This window comes from Rhagoletis zephyria, unplaced genomic scaffold (assembly GCF_001687245.7).
Source record: "Rhagoletis zephyria isolate East Lansing unplaced genomic scaffold, Rhagoletis_zephyria_1.1 Rzeph_scaffold_05209, whole genome shotgun sequence".
NCBI lineage: Eukaryota > Metazoa > Arthropoda > Insecta > Diptera > Tephritidae > Rhagoletis > Rhagoletis zephyria.
In genome coordinates this window covers 21,539-42,004 of record NW_016162292.1, presented here as the reverse complement: position 1 = coordinate 42,004, position 20,466 = coordinate 21,539, and the positions used below count along the sequence as shown (strand labels likewise).

The 20,466-nt window shown below is 33.3% G+C and overlaps 1 pseudogene; it reads right to left on the bottom strand.

Annotated features, from left to right (window-relative positions):
• Positions 1-349: 349 nt before the first annotated feature.
• On the bottom strand, positions 350-17,465 carry LOC108371764 (uncharacterized; annotated as a pseudogene).
• Positions 17,466-20,466: the final 3,001 nt, after the last annotated feature.

Genomic DNA, 20,466 nt, shown 5'->3' with positions numbered 1-20,466 from the left:
AAATCGTATATCGAATGATTTATTCAAGTCCTGTACAATATTTACACAAGTTAATGATATAATTTTAAAATCGAGTGCAATGAGTTATATAAAAAATATTTGAACTAAACATAAAACAAATAACAATTTGCATATAGAAGATTCGTTATTGCAAAATATGCATACAATTTTTCAGTTTACATTATAAAAATAGATTTACTTCTGAGTTTAGCTTAGTAAATATTTTATTTACAAATACCAAGAAATAAAAGTACATAAAAGAATAAAACAAATTGTCATCTCGAGCAGAAAATAGTACAAACATGTTGCATAGTAGTAAAGTGGTAACATTTTTTTTTGTATAAAATTATACATCTATCTACATATTTTTTTCAAAAAATATTATCTCTCAGTTAAGCTAAATGTGTGAAATTTCGCGATTTTTTAGCTTTTATTTTGGAAAATGTGTCAAATTCCGACATTGTTTGGGGGGTACGTGTACGCGCGTGTCATGCCTCTTTGTACATGTGCATATGTATGTATGTATCTATGTTAATGCATGTGTTCTTCGATGAAAGTACCTTCTCAAATATGTACGTATGTATGTATGTGAATATGGGTAGATATATTTTGGATAGTGGGTGGCGCGCATCTAACAACATTTTGCGTTTGTATATGTATATGTGTAATTAACATCACAGCAACCTCTTGCAGCCCTTCTTCCGCTTAATAGCCCGCTTCATCGGTATCTGGCGCTGGTGTTGTGCCACCACCAGCCGGACCAGCTGCGGATCCTTGCAGTATGGGTCCAGAGAAGCCCAGGAATTTCGAAACAATAGTTACCTAAGCCAGCATTTGGATTCGCACTGCCATTGCCTGATGATGAGCCGCTGAAGGCGGTTATGGTGGTCAATACGCCAGTGGTCAGGTCTTCGCAATATTGCCAAGTGCACGAATCTTAGGCGAAACAACGGCGGTGACGAGAGTTTGCAAATCATTTATTGGTACTGGCGGCCTAATGTCCCACTGCTTGTTCTTCTCGATGATTGGCGCGATCCAGTTGCTCGATGACGCGCGTTTTCGTGTCGAGGAAGTTGTCGATTTTCTATGCGTAAAAAAACAAAGAGTTTTAACAGTTTTACGTTATTCAAAGCTATTAATATAAATATTTTGTTTTGAAAGAAAAGCTTACACCAAACACGAATCCCAGCACAGCGTTTTTCGCCTCGAACGTTGCTTCGGGTAATTTTCTTTTGTTGCGCTCAAGTTCATCACCTGAAACTGCCTGCAAATTGGTAATAAAAATATTAGCTGAATTATTTTTGATGAATCTAAAAAAAAAAATTAGGTTAAAAATATAAGTTGCATTGCATCGAACTCACATGCGTGTTTTTTTTTGCAGTGCATTAAAAGTGCATATTTTATAAAAAATTCTCCAAAGTGCAAAATGATTTTTCGAAATTCGCTAAACACATACGAGTACATATACATCCTTATACGAAATTTGAACAAAACGTCAAGTGGCACAGCAATTACTTTTCATTAACTAAACGTTTTTAAAAAATGCAACAGCTAGTACAAATTGACCCAGCCAAGTATTAAACGATTAAGGTCGATGCGCAATTTTGCAAATTTTTTTGCGTAATGTGTATTAATCAATGCAAAGTCGCTTAAAAAATATTTCGCTAAGTGATGTTAGTAATTATGATTCAAAGCTGCATACAAAAGCATCTAGTATGCATTTGCTTTTCGTTAGTTTCAAAGCTTTAACTCGAAATAAGCGCTCAGTTCAAAGTTCGTCTCAATCGTGTTAATTGCTTATAAATCAACTAGCCAGCATTGGCTCTTAAGCTTTGATAGATAAGAAGTACCCGTTAAGCGACCAAATCACTGAGTGGTTACCTCGCTGACCGATTTATTGTTGGACTATGTCCCACTAAGTGTTACCTCCAAGAGCAATTGAAAAGTCCGGTTTCAAGTTCGCTTTTATTAAAAAAAAAACAAAAATATAGGTTTTGATTGTTCGCATGTTTTAATATGTATACATACATATATGCAACTTATGTACATACATATATACATATATGTAGACACATATGAATATAAAATACATCAATACATACGATTTTTTATTTCATTCGCTTTTTTATAAACTAAGCTAACTTTTTGTGTTTTTCGCTTAGATTCATGTCAAATCAAATGCGCGCCATTCGCGTTCGACTTGACCCAGTTTAAGTTTTAATAAATGCATAAGCAACAAAAAACAGTAAGATGTGAATGAAACTGCTAATAAAGCAAAAACATAATTGTTCACAAAACAAGTCAAANACACTAGGTGTTACCTCGAAGAGCAATTGAAAAGTCCGGTTTCAAGTTCGCTTTTATTAAAAAAAAAAACAAAAATATAGGTTTTGATTGTTCGCATGTTTTGATATGTATACATATATTCAACTTATGTACACACATATATACATATATGTAGTTATATATGAATATATAATACATCAATACATACGATTTTTTATTTCATTCGCTTTTTTATAAACTAAGCTAACTTTTTGTGTTTTTAGCTTAGATTCATGTCAAATCAAATGCGCGCCATTCGCGTTCGACTTGACCCAGTTTAAGTTTTAATAAATGCATAAGCAACAAAAAACAGTAAGATGTGAATGAAACTGCTAATAAAGCAAAAACATAATTGTTAAGAAAACAAGTCAAATGTCATACCTAAATATTTTAAATGCCACTAAACATATTTTAATCAGAGACCAACCCACTGTGCCACAATATTTTTTTTTATGAATGCTAGCTTTTAGTAATTTGCAAATACCGATTACAAAGACTTTTCGATTATAAATTAAGTTTATTGTGAATATTTCCAATAAAGGCATTGAACTTGAACTTGAAGGGTTAATAGAAATATTACACAGTGAAACGCTCAAAAAGTGACGGGGAATGAGACCAATTGCATTCAGTTAGGAGGATCAAAATACGTGTGTGTGAATTTGGAGTTCCTAAAAAAAAATAAGCCGAAAAAAAATGTTTTTTCAAAAAAGTCGAAAAAGTCCAATTTTGGAAAAAATATACACTGCCGGAACAAAGTATTGGCACAGCAAATTTTTCACAATATATGCAAAATAATTTTATTCTAATATTTTTCGGGCAATTTTGTATAAAAATTTCGTTCATTCGACAACAACAAATATAAAAATATAATTCCTAAACTTTGTGCAAAACTCGCGAAAATTCAGCAAATATTCATCCAAATTTTCAACTTTTAATTAGCTTTTTTAGATTTTTTTTGAGTATAGTTTTGCAGCCCATTAAATTATAGTAAAAAAATGCCAGTTCGAAGTTAGTCAAAAATCGCATTGATTTTTGAGAATTTTTTTTTTTTTGGTTGAAGGTGTTTTGCATATTCTACATGTAAAGTATTTTCGAAAAAAAAAAATTATGGAAGAGACGGCCTGAAAAAAAATTTCTAAAATCAATGGTAAGTCCTAGCTATCTAAATCTTGTACTTTACTGTAATAAAGTTGATGGGGCTACAAATCTGCGTACTCAAAAAATAATCAAAAAAATCTGATTAAAAAGTTGAAAGTTTGCTGAAAAAATTGCTGTGCCAATACTTCGTTCCGGCAGTGTACATAACTTAAACCATTCTTTTTTAAATTTGACTTCTTCGGAAAGTTTTTTTTCGGCGTAATTTTGCAAAACTTCTTTTTTTCTTTCAGGAATTATTTCAGAACTATTGCAAAGCTATTTAGAATAGTTTTTATTTTGATTTTGTTTTTTGCAAACATTCAACTTTTTTAAAATATGTTTTTTCGCGTAATTTTGCAGAGCTTTTCTTATCTTTTCAGTAACTCTAGAACTATTGAAAATCTACTCAGATCAGTTTTAATTTTTTTTCGAACATTCAACTTTTTCGACTTTTTAGAAAAAAAAGGATTTTCTTCGGCGTAATTTTGCAAAACATTTTTTTTTTTCAAATATTACACTTTTTCGATTTAAAAAAAAGGTTTATTAAGCGTAATTTTTAAGATTTTTGTTTCTTCGCAGGAAATCTAGAACTATTAAAAAGCTACTTATAGCAGTATGAATTTATATATTTTTCCTTTAAAATATTTAACTTTTTGTATTTATTTGAAAAAAAAAATGATTGTGTAATTTTGCAAAACTTCCTTTTTCCTTCTCAGGAACTCTAGAACTATATAAAATATGCTCAGAATAGTCCAAAAATTGATTTTTATTTAATTTTTCACTAAATTAGTTTCGCTATTTGGATAAGGGCGAAAGATTTACGTAAAGTTGGCAGGCCTTCAACTTGAAGAATCCTGCTTTACTCTCGGATGGTTATATGTTGTATGCTCATGAAAAGGAATAATATTTATGGTTATCACGGCACCCAAAAATTTAAAGCGTTTAGAGTAGTTTATGCCTTCTTTACGACAATTGAGTTATACAGGAAATAAAAGGGATGAATATACGAAATTAGTCAAAAATATGTGGTACAAAGATCTTGAGATGCTGGAAGAAAAAAAGGTTTCCAAAAATTTTACCAGAAAACAACATACATAGCATGCAAGTGGTTTCAAGGCAGGGGCTGGTTTTTGCAGAGACGAAGATAAAACTCCCCTCGCTCACAGTACACTTAAGATGTGGAGAGAACACCGCTCAACGCTTTCAAATGGTGACAATGGTGTTACAGGTGTAAAGTGATGACACTCATTTCCTTCCACTCTACTACAACGAGGTGGCGACGAAGATGTGGTAGCTCGTATGACCAGATTCTACACGAGCTTCAATCCCTAAAACGACACTAGATAATATTTTGTCAATTAAAAAGGCAACTTTTTTCGTGACAAAAATTTAAAACTCTACCTCTTTGAGGGTCATTTGAAAGGTGAAGGAAACTTTTTTATCCAACAAAACTACCTGTTCTTGTTCTCGAGATATTAGAATTTTTCACGAAAAAAGTTCGATTTTCACACTGTGCGACGCCAAGCCTAAATCTGGAATCCTTCCAAAACTAATGTGGCTATATGAGGTTGAGCACAACTTAAGCATTAAGCAAAGAGCAACTAAATATTGGGCTCGGCTAGCAGTTGAAAAGCAGACCACGCTTCTTACAAATGAAAGCCAACCTCTTCAGATCTCTCGCCATGTCCGTATGTTTATTTTTCTTTTTAACCGACTTCCAAAAAATTAGGAGGTTATCAGTTCGTCGGAATATTTTTTTTTTTTTTTTTTTTTTTTTTTTTNATTCTTTTTGCATCGGAAAGGTAGTATCTCAGAGGTGGTCCCATACTAATCTGGTTAAGATCCGATCAGCGGATCATGAGATATATATATACATATATATATATTTTTTATATGGGAGTTGAAGTCGGTTTTTTTTTTCTAAAAATTACTAGTTTATTTTATTTATTTATGGCGCAAAAGCTTACGCGCCGGCGGGCAAAAAAAAAAATAAACACGTTTATAAAGAGTAAGGAATTAAATCTGTTTTTCACCGGAAATCATTACGAATAGTTTTTGGAGCATATTAAGCTTAAATTTTGTTCTGAAGTTTCATTAGAAACATTACAACAAATACAACAACACAGCCCTAGGCGAGTAAATCACAAATGACCTTAAAACTTACATTCAGTGAGCATAAAAAACTTAATTGGAATTCAAGCAGAAAACAAACCAAAACAAAAGCACAAAACTACAACTCCGCTTCGGCAATTATGCAAATATACAACAGTTAGTGACTATGCATAAGTAACAAATTTTTTGTAAGAATGCTAAGAATACCGCTACGCACTAAACGGCACTTGAATATGTCTGCAATCCAAAGAGCGCTTAAACTGTGTGTGGTTTAATTGTGGGTTTATGTATAGTGTTTTTTTTTTTAACAGCCACTCACAAAGCAAACTCATTAAGTGTAGAAGGGAATGTCAAAAATTTTTAAACAGACTTAACTAGTTTTAATTGTTGCTAAACTACGACTGATGAGTAATTTTGTTTTTATTGCTTAGGCTTTGCTTTCAGCACTTACATTCGACTTTAACGATCAATGCTTCGGCTATGAATAAATGTTGGCTTTATAGCGTGGAATGTTTATTATTGGTCACTTATTGCCCAATTACTTGAAATTTAAAATATGCATAGGAATATGACTAAAGTGAATGCACTGCAAATGACGCTAGGCCAAAATATGAAGGGCACTGCGGTGCGTATACGCAACAGCTACAAACATTCGAGTGCTTAAAAAAAATTTACTGATTCTGGCATGTAGGTATTTGCATGAAAACAAACCAATTAAGTTTATATATGACTAAATGAATGCAAACCCATGCAAATAATAATACAAAAAAAATGCATAAGTATGAAGGTATTTAAATATCTGCAAATTTTCACAGTTGCCCTCCTTTATTTGGCACGATTATTCCAGTACTTTTTAGGTTTTTATTTTCTACATCGTTTCGATGTCATCTGGTTTAGCCGCATGCATATTTACTTTCAATAAACTTAACCACAATTGGCGACCAGCGTTTATGTGATTCCTCGCATGTGTAGGTGTTTATATGCGTGCGTGTGTGTATGTGATAGCGCCGGCGCGACATCGCAAAAAAAATTGCATAATATCTTTTATAATATTTGTGTAATCACTTGTTTATAAACCGCCTACAAAAAGAGTTTGAGTTGTTTTTCAGGTAGTTTGTTACTCGCTCTTGCGATACCACATTCACTCGACGCATACAACTACTCCTCATTTGCCTCTCTTCCTCTTCTTTTGCATAGACATATGTATGTAAGCCTCTCTTTGTTGCACTTTCCATTTTATATAGCTCCTTACTTTTTCGCTTTCATTTTCCGGTTTTGTTGACATAGGTCGCTTTTGTGGCGGTTGCGCTATTTGCAGACAGCGATGGTCGCTTCAGCACACAAACGTCGAGTATTTGCTTTACTTTATAGCTGCTTTGTTACCAGTTCATTAGTTGGTGTGAGAAATATGTTAGTTTTTTCAATGCTAAATTAAAAATTTAAATTCGAATTCATGTCGTTTTTTCACATATTTTTACTTTTGTCTTTTTTTATTTTTTCTTTATTTTTATTTTAATATTAGGTAGCCGTCAAGGTCGTGCGTGCCCATTATTATGTTTTTTTTTTGTTGTTTTTATACAACATATTTTCATACTCTATTCTGCTCTTTTCGGTTGGCCATACATATGTATGTATGTATATTTGATTAGCGTATATTTATTTTGATTGTTATTGCCTTACATGTATGTTTGTATGTATGTGTGTTTGTCCAACAAGTGTTAATGACTTTTATGATTGATTTTCATGTGTGATTCAATGATTTACTTTACAGTGGAATGTGCATAGTAGGTATGATGTATGTATTTGACCACACAAAGGTATGTTAGTACGTGACTTTCATGTGAACAGTTAGGTAAAATCGAATACCTTAGGAGCATGCCAAAAAATTTAGATTTTGGGAAATATTAAAATGTTTATGAAATAAATATGACTCAAGAAATATTTTTATTAGATAGGCGATACGTTTTTTATTAAATAGTATGTATTTAAATTATGTTTTGAATGTATGCACATGTATTCGTGTAAGCTTCAACAAAAGTTTTTCCTAAAATATTGCATAAACAAAATCACGAAAAGTCTATAAAATATCTCAAAAAGTCAATAACAGTTCCGAAAAACGGAAGATTCAAAAAAGTCGCCAAATTTTATTTAAAAAAAATCGGGGAAAGTCTCTAAAACATTCTCGATAAATCCGGAAAAAATTAAAAATAAAATGATGAACCAAAAGTCCTAAAATCTGTTAAAAAAAAATCAATAACCACTTCATCAAGTCTAAATAGCAGCAGAGAAGTTGGCTTTTAATTGTGGTTGGGTTGATATGTGAAAAAGTGGCAAAAGGCAACAACAGTTAAAAGGCGAACTTAGTTTAGCGGATAGACCACTGGCTTTGTAAGCTGGAGTCGCTGCATCGACTTCCAGTGAACTCGAGGAAGAAGTCTAGTGAGGATATGTGGCGATTCCCGAACAGCTATATAAACTGTTGTTGTTTTTTCAAAATATTTTTTTATAAAAAATGGCCTCTTTGAAATCAAAAAATAATCTTCATATAACGCTAATTTACAGAAGTACGAAAACTGCAATAATCACTAACTACCAGGGTTGTTGACTCGGTTTTTTTTAAACGGGTTTTCCCAATTTTTTTTTTATATCTATAGGCGGCTTTTTTTGAAATCTTGATTTTACAAATAACGAATAAACCGGACTTTTTATCTAACAACCCTGTTTTTGTCATTTCACGCAAATTTTGACCTCTCAATAAAAGTTTTGTGTTTTTCGAAATTTTGAAGGCGACCGTTATTTGAAAAAACTTTTTGTGATGTTTCTGTGGCCAGAAATTGAATATGGAGCTCCGGAGTGGCAGTAGGAACCTCTAAGTGCTCGGCTACGGCGGCAAGAGCACAACTCAAAACAAACAAACAAAAAATGGATAAAGTATTAAAAAAAAATCAGTTAAAATAAGACCAAGCTGATTTTTTTTTTACTTCTGATCTACAAAAAAGACTTATTTTGCTTTGTTTTTTTCTAAATGTAAGCTAACTTTACTGTTATAGCTTAACTGTAATTTTGTAGTCATGACTTCATATCAAAATAAGCCTTTTCACTGTATGAAAATTATGTCAAATAAAACGGGTTTATCCGGTGTTTTCTTGATTTCAAAAATTGGCACCCAGTTTTTTCTAATTGCAATTTTTCGAATAACTCGAAACCCGGTTTTGGGAAAAAGGCGAATAATCGAATACCCTACTAACCACCAAAGCAAATTAACTTACAATCGATGTTTGCAATAACTCTTTACAGTAAATGAAATGATCGAGGAAAACTGCGCTGCTGAAAGTGAGGCACAGAGTGAAAAGTGGAGCATAATTTATTTAGAAAATTTGTTACTTTACAAATTACAAAAATAAATGATAATGTAAGTGATAATACTATTTGCTATGATGTTTCTTCTCTGTTTCAGTCATGGAGAATAAATTTTAGGTGATTTTATATATATAGTGAAGACCTACCCTGCACAGTCTTGCCCAGGTAAGGCAAACAAAATTTTCATTGTAAAATTGGATAACACTAATGTTCTGTATCGATCCCTATTTCTTGCCTTTTAAATTGTAAAAGTATATTTTTTACTTAAGTATTATTATTACTTAGTGGCTTAGCATTATTACTGTATTACTATTATTTTTTGGAAAATGGAAGAGCATAGACCACAAAAAGAAGATAAAATAGTGCGCTGTAAATCCACTTGAGTTCACTCAGGAAGATAAAAGGAAAGCAGTTTCCTTCTGTATTCAATGGTTGATGAAGAAGTCGAGCCATTTATTAACTTAAATTTTTTGGCTGATGATGGATCTGAGTACGAAGATGATGACGACATGGTAGCCGGTCTGCTGCTCTTAATTTCACCTTAAACCTATGTGCTCATTTCGTCTTCGTTAGGTGATATCTGGTCAACAATATATAAATACTGTGAGTGCAGATTGTTCAATGTCTGGTTATCACTAACTACCTAACTAAACATCATTAACGACGTTTTCGAAATCACGCATATAACATGTGATCGATAAAGCAGTCGGCGCTTTTACCTCCGATTTATGGTAACCGTACATTGAACCACCGACCCTCACAGTATTTATGTAGTTGATCAGATATCTTCTGACGAAGACGAAATGAGCGCAGAAGTTTTAAGTCAAATAAAGAGTAGCAATTTGAGCAACGGAGCTACGCTATCATTGAACATTAGCACACTTAGGGCCGTTTTGTCGACAGCCTGCTAAAAATTTACGACCGGTCTGCTTTATCGACTTTTTATCGATTGCCTGCTATATGCATGGGAGCGACAAATTTGACAGGTAGTCAAAGCACCGGTATCTTTAACAGTCCCTTAGGATCATTTTAACCCCTCTCTATTTAACAGTAATCGTCCGTTTACATGGTTGTCGATGGTACCGACTCAATATTCTAAGAAAGGGGGGGTTTCGTCGATAACGATGTTTAACGGCGAATTAGTGTTAACCTGATATGGCAAAAATGGTCCTTAGTGATATCTTATCAGCAACAGTAGCTCCACCAAAACAAATTTCGACAGTTGAATCTGCAGCTGTAGCGCCTGAGTCAATAACTTCGCTACTAGGAATGGTTCTATCTACTTCGACAACAGAAACAGATGCAATAACTTCATCTCTTAATGTACGTCCACCCACCAAAGTTTGTAAACCACTGATGAGACCCCATCAAAATCAAATAGATATTTTAAGTCACCCTCATTTGTTTCAAGTATGATTTTACCAAACTGTTTTTACTTATATTGAAGGTCCAGAATTTACTACAGAGAAATGATTCGAAACAGACTTCTCCCAATCGAGGGCTTATATTCAATGCTCTCTATCTGCAATTCTCACAAAAACTACTTTGTGATGTTATAACCCATCTGGGACTTACCCGTCATCACTGATGTTAATTTTGACATCTGCAATTTAACAGTAAATTCTTAATATCACCAATGACAGTAAAGTCTTAGGTGGATTTTTATATCAGCATATCATTTTTGGGAAAAGTGCAGAGATCGGGTATTGAATATAAGCTCTCCATATCCTCTCTCTAACCGTAACTTCCTACTTTCATACACTTTAACACAAATCCAGTGCACAAAAATTACTATTGGAAAAAATAACAATCGCTTTTTATAGCAAAGAGTTAATAGTTATTGAATTTAGCAGAAAAGTGAAAGAAACAAATTGATTGGCGTTCGGATACTTTTCACAAAGTCTTTTAACAAAAACACCATATCCAAATGAACAGCAGCAATCCAAGCGCTATAACAATGCAAATTAAAAAAATATTTGCTTCCTGCAGTGCAAATTATTGCCGAATGAACATTGAGTTTGCTACATACATACATACATACATCGATTGTATGCTTAAACAAAATTTATACAGACTCCAGTAAATCAAACATTTCCTTATTTTACCATGCAACAAAAGCAGCAAAAACACCAACAACACTGACACATTTGCCCAAATAACCGCCAACAAAGCAACTACGCCTAAAACCCATCCAGCCAAAAAAAAAAACAAAAACTCTGGCATACATACAAAAAAAAAATAAAAATCAATCAAAATAAAGTCATAAAAAGCAAAAAAGAAAATCGAAAAACAAGTTTCAAACTGTTGCTATTGTTGCACGCTGCGTTCGAGCACGAGGCAAGTTTGTTGCATGTTAATGATGCATAACGAATTACTTAAGAGCATTTTCCTCTTACGAGTATTGACTTCTTAGTCAAACGACTGTGTTTTTTTTTTGCAATTTTTTCGCATTTTACCTCTGCATTGATGGGATTCAAATCGCTGTTGGTTGCAGCCGCACTCTCGGCTTCGAGTGAGAGCAGGTCATCTGGTTGACGTTTGACACGCAAGGCAGGCACCGCCAGACACAGCTGACACATACCAAGCGCAAGGAGAATACTTAAACTGCATCGCAATGGCTGCATTTTTTTGTTATTTATGTTTTTTGTTTTGTGATTTTAGGATATTGCAGATTGTGGAATTATCTTTTTATCTTGTCGTTGCTGTGTACGTAGCGGGTGGAGAAGGTCTGAAAGAAAAAAAGAAACAATTTTTTTATAATACTTCAAAAATGTTAATGTGTAGTTACATTAGGGCGGAGTAATTTAATTTCGAAAAAAGTGTATGGCTTACACGAATTCTTCGTTCGATTCTAAGCAAATATGGTGAACAAACTATATATCGAAAATGACGTTTGACCCTCCCAATTTTTAAAAGAAAAATCAGTGTACTATAATTTTTTTGAATGAAATTAAATTTTAACCGACTTCACAAAAATGAGAAAGGTTATCAATTCATCGGAATATATATTTAAAAATCACTTATTCATTTACAAAATTTTGTATTTTCTTCATACAATATGATTAGTATTTTTTAACCGACTTCCAAAAAAGGAGGAGGTTATCAGTTCGTCGGAATATATATATTTTTTTTTATGTGAGTTACCGCATAACTTTGCAACACGTCAACCGATTTCGATAGATAATTCGTTTTGCATCCGAAAAGTAGTGTCTCAGAGGTGGTCCCATACGAAACTGGTTTAAGTCCGATCATCGGGTCATGAGATATATATAAACATTTTTTTTTTTTATATAAGAATTGAAATCGATTTTTTGCTAAAAATTACTTGTTCTTTTAAAAAATGGGAGAGTAAAACGTCATTTTGGGTAATTAGTTTATTCGCCATTTTTGCTTAGAATCGAACGTAGAAGTTGAATTTGCTATACACTTTATTTAAAAATTTTGCTCCAACCAAATTACTCCGCTCTAGTGTGCATATGGCTTATAAGTATATTGAACTAATTTTTTATATATGTAGATATGTATATATGTATTAGGTGTAAACGCATCATAACTATATGACCCCCACATATTGGCCAGTTTCGACCATTTAATTTTCTATTATTTAATTTAAATATTTTTTTTAGAAAAAGAGGTCAGTCTATAACAAAAACCATACATGAAGCCATGAGGGTCAAAGTAGAATATCTGCCAAAAAAATATTAAGTAAAATGAGAAAGAAGAATCAATAAAAGATAACTGCGGTATTTCCGTAAAATTTCGATGAACTTCGATTTCCCAAATAGTCATCTAACATATCGAGCCCTAACCGCCAAAAAGACGTAAGCGACATATCTCTTTTCAAAATTTTCTTTTCGATGTAGAAATGTTCCTAGAGCATCTAGACGCCTTTCAGCATTAAAAATCCAATTTTGAAAAAAAAATATCGTTACGTCTTTTTGACGGTTATTAGGGCTTATAAATATATTTGTATGCTGTCTGGGTTACTGGTCTTTGTGACATCAAGCGATGCTTTATACTGACGAGTTTGGATACAGATATCAGTGTATCACTTGGTATTTCTCTGCAAAAATGTAAAACTTGTTTGAAATTAAAAATTTATACGAATTGCAGTAAAAAATTCCAAATAAAACCCACTTGTCAAATTTCCAAAACCCCTGTGCCATCTATGAATGCTCAAATTTTCTACTAAGTAAGTCTGAGGAGCCAAAGCATCCGCATAACAACTGCGAGTTATACAAGCTGCTAGACCGAAACGACTAGCAGCAGTAGTATTGGTTGAACAATAGCCGAAGATCATCCAACGTCCGCTGCTCCGCCATTGCCCAGCTCTAATTGGGCGTAGAGGAAGAACTCATGGCACTCGTTTCTTTCATGCCTTAGATGATCAGAGATCAGCAAAGATTAGGAACCGTTCCATATTGTATGTATGGGAATAAGTGAAGTTGTAAATATTTTGAAAAGGGTTGCCACCTATTTGAAAAGTAAAATTCAGTTATCTTTTATTAAAATATGTCAAATAAATGAGTGTTAAGAAATCTTTAGCTTTAACACTAAGGATATTTTTGACATGTTGAAATAGGGTTGCCACCTGTTTGAAAAGTCGAAGTCAGTTAACTTATATGCAAATTAATTGAAGCTTCAACTATTTGATAAGTTGGTTGATTTATTAAAAAAAAATTATCATTGGAAATGGGTTTGATTTCTGAAATGTATTTATGACGGTTGCCACCTGTTTAAAATTTTCATTTCAAATTATATTAACGTATTAGGTAATTTTAATATGTATCACAATTCGGGTATCAGGCGAAAGAGATTGAAGGTGATTTTGCTTCGAAAATATTTTGAAAAAGGTATGAAATGTCGAATTTATTAACTTATACACAAAGTATATTAATTATTAAAATATTGGTGTTAAACGAGAAAGTTTAGTTTGACCACTAAAAATATTTTTTAAGTGAATAGGGTTAGCAACTCTTTAAAATTTCGAATTATTTAAAAAGTTTTATGAATTTTAAATATTTGGTTTCTAATCGAAATGGGTTTGAAAAAAAGGCTTTATTTCGGAACTATATAAGGGGCTTCCACATGTTAAAGAATTAAATCCAATTAAATTCACAATTCACATTCACAATGTCAGGCGAAGGCAATTAAGAAAGGTTTTAGCTTTAGAATACTTTAGAAGAGGGTTGCCACCTGTTTGAGAAGTAGAATTTAATTAACTTCTATACAAGTTATATAACGAAAGTGTGTTAAGAAATATTTAGTTTGAGCATTTATAATATTTGAAGAGGGTTGCCATCTGCTTAAATAGCAAAGACAATATCTTTGATTAGGCTTGCCACCTTTTCGAAAAATTTTACCGATCTAACAATTATATATTTAACACAAGAATAATTTTTTGTGAAAATCATTTGCACGGTTCTTTCGAATTTCAAATATGAGGGGTCAAAGTCAACACCAAGGTGATGTAGATGTGCGATAAGGTTTTATTTTTTGAAGTTGGAACTTTTTTATGGTTTGATGGTGATTTGAAATTTGTTGATATTAAAGCGTGGACAATGCCACCCCCCTTTTCACTTAGAAACGGCTTAGATGAAATATAGCGCTCGGATCGCTTATGATTCTGGTTAATATTTGGAATTGTTGCTAGGTTTTTCAATTAAAATTTTTTGCGTTTTATCGACATGCGGGCTCACTAGTTTACATAAATAATTCGGCTCTTTCGAACCCAAACAGGTACTTTAAATACAAAATTATTTACATACGCCCATTACTGATTGATGCTAGCATACATGTGTACTACTAATAATGAACATATTTCTTAACCTGAATTTGCATTCAGATTCTTAGTTCGCACTAAAAATTTATGCTGAAAGCAATTACAATTACCTTACGGCTATCATTAAAATTTTTATGACTGCAATTCCAAGTTATCGTTCAAAGTACGTAAGTTTAAAATAAGGTTCCGTTTAAATTAATTTGCTATTCTTAGTGAGCGATCAACGCAAAAAAGCTAAGTTCCGTGTGTGTCCATTGAATGCAGTCACAATATACGCGAAAACCACTGAATTGAGCTCAAATAAATTTCGTATTTTTTTACTGGGGAAGGAGAAAAGAAATATTGCATCTAAAATATATTTCGGCTCAATGCCACCTGAAAAAGACTAATTAAAGCCAGCCTGCAGTGAAACTCAGCAAAAACTCGAGAAGCGTGCAAAGCTAACTATTATTAAGTCAAATTTTAATTCAAAGACAATTTCGCTTACTTTGAAATACTTTGCTGAAACTTTAAACTGTAATTAACCCGTTTGAGTACAAATATCAACCGTTGAAGCTAAAAGTCTGTACGCCGGCTAACTTTGGATCATTAATTTCAAAAATACAATCAAAAATTTTATAAAACTTTGACTTTTACCGTTATATGATCAAAATTTTTATTTCTTTTTCTTTCACTAGAGGTGTCAAACTATCGATAGTCACACCATCGATAGTTTTGATAGTTTTCAGAAAAACTATCAATATTCACGATAGTCTCGAAAAAAACAAAACTATCGATAGCACTATCGATAGCGCTAAATCAGTTCGGTTGCTTTGTTTTTACAGGATCATAGTGAAATAAATATTATCTTATAAAAGTTATAATCATTCGAAATTAAGTAAATGCTTGGCCAAAATACTTATCTTTTTAGAAAGTTCAAAAACGAACACAAGTTATACAAACAAAACAGGATTTACGATTAACATATGTATATAGTTTGGCCTAAATGCGCGCATATTGGAATATGACGTCGGCATCACACTAAAAACAAAGATTTCAATTCAAATTAAAAAATTCAAATAATTTCAAAATAATTGGTAGAGATGATCGATAGTCCTACTAAACTATCGATATTTTTGATAGTATAAGAAAAAACTGTCAATGAGTATTGATAGTCTAAAAAAATGTAAACTATCGATACTATCGACAGTGCCATCGATAGTTTGACAACTCTATCTTTCACGCAATATATTTAAAATGGGTTAGAATCTCAATTCCACCTAAAAATAGTAAACTCGTTCAGATAGATTGCTTACCATCAAGTTTTGTGACACTTTTCACTTTTGTTAAAAAAAGCACGGTCAACTGCATCCAGAAAATGCGATTAAAAGAAAAATGATATAATATTCTCAAACAAACTTTTTTTGTGCTTAAACAACAAAAGCTCTTATTTGGGAAAAAAGAGCTTTAAGCACAAAAAAATTGTGTCCAATATATTAGACGCTTGTACTGAAAGGGTTAAGAAATCTGTCATAAATCGAATGGCAATTTCTTTTCTACCGAAAAATTTTACCTTCACAGTGAACTCTACGCACAAATGCAAAGGACAGGGCAATGAAAAGCTAACATTTGTTGTAGAAAAGGTAACGTCATAACTTACATATGTATGTTGCTAAAATGTTTAAAACATTACAAATCGATTATTTTAGTTAGATATTCCAATAAAAACAAAAAGAAATATTAAACAAAAATGTTGACGAAATATTTTTGAGCTTTCATCTTCACCGCCAACTGGGAAGAAGTTCTAAACCTGAGTAGAAGACCCACCTAACTCGGCAGCCACTTCGAAAAAGCCCTATCTCAGAAAACTTTTCAAGAACGCCCCATCTCAGCACATTTTCAGTACATTTTCATTTGATATAGGGCGTTTTTGAACCGAATTCTGAATAGGGCAAATTCTGAGCTGGGGTGTTTTTCAACAAAATTCTGAATTAGGGCGTTCTTGAAAGATTTATTAGATAGGGTGTTTTAGAACTAGCTACCGAAATAGGTTGATCTTCCACTCAGGTGTCGATATAGTATGTGTGGCTTTTTCTTCTTTTCGTTTAATTTTTATAGGGAACTTCGTTGTAAATCCAAGATTTGGTTATCCTTCATAAAAATCCACTCATAAGTAGCACTCAGATTGATGCTCCAGTTTTTCTACACACATTTCTCTCTCTCTCTAAATTTCTCTGCACATTCGTTGCCCAACTGTGTAATACATATGTACATATAAAACACTTGATCAAACTACACACCACTCTAAAATTTATCTTAGCTTCGCCATTGTTAACAAAAACTCAGCTGCTGCAAAATATCGTAATTAAATAATTAGTTTTTACTATCACTACATTCACTAGCTACGCCCAAGCGACAGTATTGCAAAAGTAAAAAAAAAAAAAAATGTTTACCAAAAATAAGCAAACTCGCATTGCTCCCCAAAACTATCCCGAAAACTTAAGCAACCACATAAAGTAATTAATAACACTTTTTTTGGCGAAATATTTCAATAAAAGTTACTTAGTACTATATCTACTATATACATATGTACATATATGAGGCAAACAAAGAAAATTTAAAGCAATTGTATGTATTATTTTTTTATGAACTAAACTCGTACCACAAATATCAAAGCACAATCAACTCGTCGGCACAACGGCAACAGCAGCGATACAACAGGACGCACACGATATTAGCACGTTCACTAACTTTAAGCAAATGACTGCAGACGAAAGCAACTTCGGTGATTTAGCAGTGGCCAAAAATCGCTTACAACAGCCCCCAAAACGCAAGCGACAACAACCACAAGCAACAACAACAGCGCACACGTTGAAGGCAAGTTAGTCGGCCAAGAGTCGAAACGGTGCAGCACACTGCTTGATATGTTTATATGTATGTATGTACCAGCTTATATGTTTGTATGTTTCATTGGTTGTTTACACTGGTACTTGGTGTTGGTTAGCAATTGGCAGCTTGTTTTTTTTTTTTTTGTTTGCCCATTGGTGGCTGGCAGTAGCTGGCGTGCAAGTGGAACAAATGTGCAGAAGAGTAATTTTTTGCAGCGATCTTGGCTTACCATGGCTTGCAAAAGCCAGCTGCTGCACTCACAAATTGGTTTTGTGTAGCTGAATTGAGGTAAGTTTTATGTGAACCATGCTCATTTAGTGAAACCGGCCAAAGAGAGTAACAAAACTCGCGATGGTGGCCCAAAGTAGCCAAAAGGTAGCCCAACTGTTACACTAATAAACCTTTAAATATACAAAAAATGCTCTAAAAAATCTATACGCTCTTTGATTGCTGAGCGCGGATGCTTGTCAGCGGCGGCGGCGGTTGGCGTGTGGTTTGAAAAGCGCGTGCGCCGCCGCCACGCATGATAAATGGAGCGGGCATAGAGCGCTCACTGAGTATTTGAGTCACAATCTGTTAGAAAGCGCTTTAAATGTAACTGGCTATTCAGCTCTTAGCCGCCGCTCAGTCGCCGTTCGTTGGTAAACTCACTCATTGGTCAGCTCAATGGAGAGGGAGTGATACGAGTAAGTTGCGTTACTTTTTCTCATTTTTTATTGCAGTGACTGTTGCCAAACTGCACTGTGGTGATCACATTTTTATTGTAGAATAATTGTGACGTTTTTTGGATATAATAACACTTTTTGTTTGAGTTTACAAAATTCTTTAATAAAAGTTCTAGTAATGGTTTGACAAATATAATTTTATTTTCATATCTTATTACATTAAACGAGCAATTCTTATATATATATATATCCCTAGGGTTCTCGGAAACGACTCTAACGATTTTGATGAAATTTTGTTCACAGATAATGTTTTGATTTTTAAGATTAATTTAATAGGCATTATCTCCGAGAAGACTCATATAAGGTTGCCACCTATTCGAAATTATTCATTAAGACATCATAATATGGGTGTCAAATGGAAGGTATTTTAAATGTCCCTAATTCAAAAATATTTTAATAAAGAAAAACTTTATTTAAAAAAATATACAGTGCAATAGTATGTAATTTTTACAAGAATTAAATTGTTTAAAAAGTCTAACTTGGAAATACCATTTTGTACCAAATTCAAATTGATATTGTTTGCCACTTATGTATGTTTATTTTTTTAATTTTTGAGATATTCCAATCTATTAAAATATAGTTCATTCCCTAACAAATACCATATAAACCTAGGCTTAAGGTTTTGTAGAACACTTAAAAAAAATATTCATCATAATTTTAAACTTTTTTCTCAAAAGTGGATTTTCTTCAGATTGTATTAAAAAATTCACGGTGTCCAAAAATGTTGGTTACTTAAGCGGGTAATGCACTTAAGCGGGGAGGTACTTAAGCGGGTTTCACTGTACTCTCATATTAACTTTTAACAAAAATCCCAATTATAGTTTTACTTATATTTGGCGAGCACAATTGTCTACTAAAGTATGCTGAAGCGTTTGTGGTAATGAAGTTACCTAAAAAGAACATAAATAATTTAGACGGATTGCTCTTATCAAAACTTCAATCAGTCGGCACTATGGGCTCACTTGCCAACAGATGCCACACTGGACTTAGGAGGCAGATGAGAAACAGAGCCTTTTTTTGGAAGAACAAAAATCGCGATCCAGAAATTTCCCACCATGTACTTCATATTGATTGGCTTAGAAACTTGGAAGATGTGGAACAAATATGAGTAGGCTGAGGGGGCTTCCGAAACTACTGTTTAACTGATGCAATCGCACAAAGCATAGGCTAGGATTTTAGTCCCAACCAATGTTGCCATTATCACAGTTTTAACTGGAAATTACCGTTTTGTAGGCAAGCAAACAGTTTTGTTTTTAATACGTCCTAGCACCACATATTAGAGTCTTTTAACTTCAGACTTTAACGAATAAATTAATATATCTCTTCCGGTTATTTTGGAGGTAAGTTTTAAAAGAAAAAGGGGCAGCGTTTTCTTCTTTGAGTAAAATTGTGTTAGCTGCATTTCAATGATACGGTTGAAATACCTTACTTTTCCGAAAGTCCTATCGGTTATTGTGGTTTTTTACCTGACAATTCACAGTTGTTTGAATAAAAAAATCTGGCAACGTCGGTCTCGACCCAAACCGACGAAAGGTCTTAGTACCAAATAAGAAGAAGAAAATAAAGCTCAACTCAATTGTGCCGAAGCTGGCAAAGTCCTCACACAAAAATTCCGAAAGCACGTTTTTCGAGTTTTAAATGGATTCTGCTATAGAAATAGGTACACGGAGCTGCGTCCGGCGATCAGAAGGCCAACAATTAAATTGTCCGAACGTACTCCCGTAAAAATATGTCAGTGTTCCATTCAAAGGACCTTAGAACGCTTAACATTTTTTGTATTTGTTCGGGCGCCAAAAGTCACGCCTTCCTCCACTTATCTGTCACAGATGTGCGAGTACCTAGTCTTTTTTCGCCAGGCTTAAAAAAATTATTATTTTCATTGATTGCCGAAACAGTGCTCTGAAATCAAAGTGGGTGACATAAAGTAAAAACTTAAATGGGCTGCCCTTAGAGAAGGATTCTATTTCTTCTTCACTACTCACTACTTAGATTTAAATCCTTAAGATTCTCTCTGGCATTCGCTGACAAGGCTATGCGGATGACATAGTGATTATTGCCAGAGGGGAGTTTCAGAACAACCTTTAAGACATTACTCAACGGGGGATCAAGATTAACTAAAAGCTAGTGTTTAAAATTAAAGCTTAGTGATAATCCAGC